The sequence below is a fragment of the Ursus maritimus genome, unplaced genomic scaffold, assembly GCF_017311325.1.
Source record: "Ursus maritimus isolate PB19 unplaced genomic scaffold, ASM1731132v1 scaffold_33, whole genome shotgun sequence".
Taxonomy (NCBI): domain Eukaryota; kingdom Metazoa; phylum Chordata; class Mammalia; order Carnivora; family Ursidae; genus Ursus; species Ursus maritimus.
The window spans coordinates 7,110,031-7,110,699 of record NW_024425897.1 but is presented as its reverse complement, the minus strand read 5'-3'; positions in this window follow the sequence as shown (position 1 = coordinate 7,110,699).

The following is a 669-nucleotide window of genomic DNA, read 5'->3' as shown; positions in this document are numbered from 1 at the left end:
GGTGGGATGTGGCAGAGCTGAAACCCACCCTCGGGCCTCCTGACTTCATGTGTCATATATGGTTGTTGGGGAGGGGAGCTGGCAAACTCCTACTCATCCTTCAGAAGCCTCAGGCAGTGCCCGGTCCTGGAAGCCTTCTCTGGCACTCTGCAGGCAGTGTTGGGTGCTTCCTGTTGTGAAACCCACAGAGGTGACTGACCCTTTCCCTCACTTATCAGCCTCCCATCCTGGGCCGTGGACATTTCTCCCTGTACCCCGTCTCCTATCCTTTCAGGCTTCTGGAGTTGGGCAAATCTCGGGGTGACTCACTCTGGTTTAGTAATGATGTACCCTGTGCGAGTCATTCCTCCTCATCCAGCCTCAGTTTCCATGACTGTGAAATTGGGTTTGTTGAGTCATTCATGGACCAATTTACCTGACTGAATCCCAATTGTACTATTATTTACTCACTGTATGTGTTTATATCACCTTATTTTTTAAAACCTCATGTAATCTCTTTATAGCAGCTTTTCTGAGAGAGAATTCTTATATCCTACGATTCACGCTTTTAAAGTATTCAGTTCAGTGGTTTTTTAGGATATTCACAGAGTTGTGCATCCAGCCCCACTACCTAATTCTAGAACATTTTCATCACCCAAAAAGAAACCCTGGACCCATCTGCAGTCACTT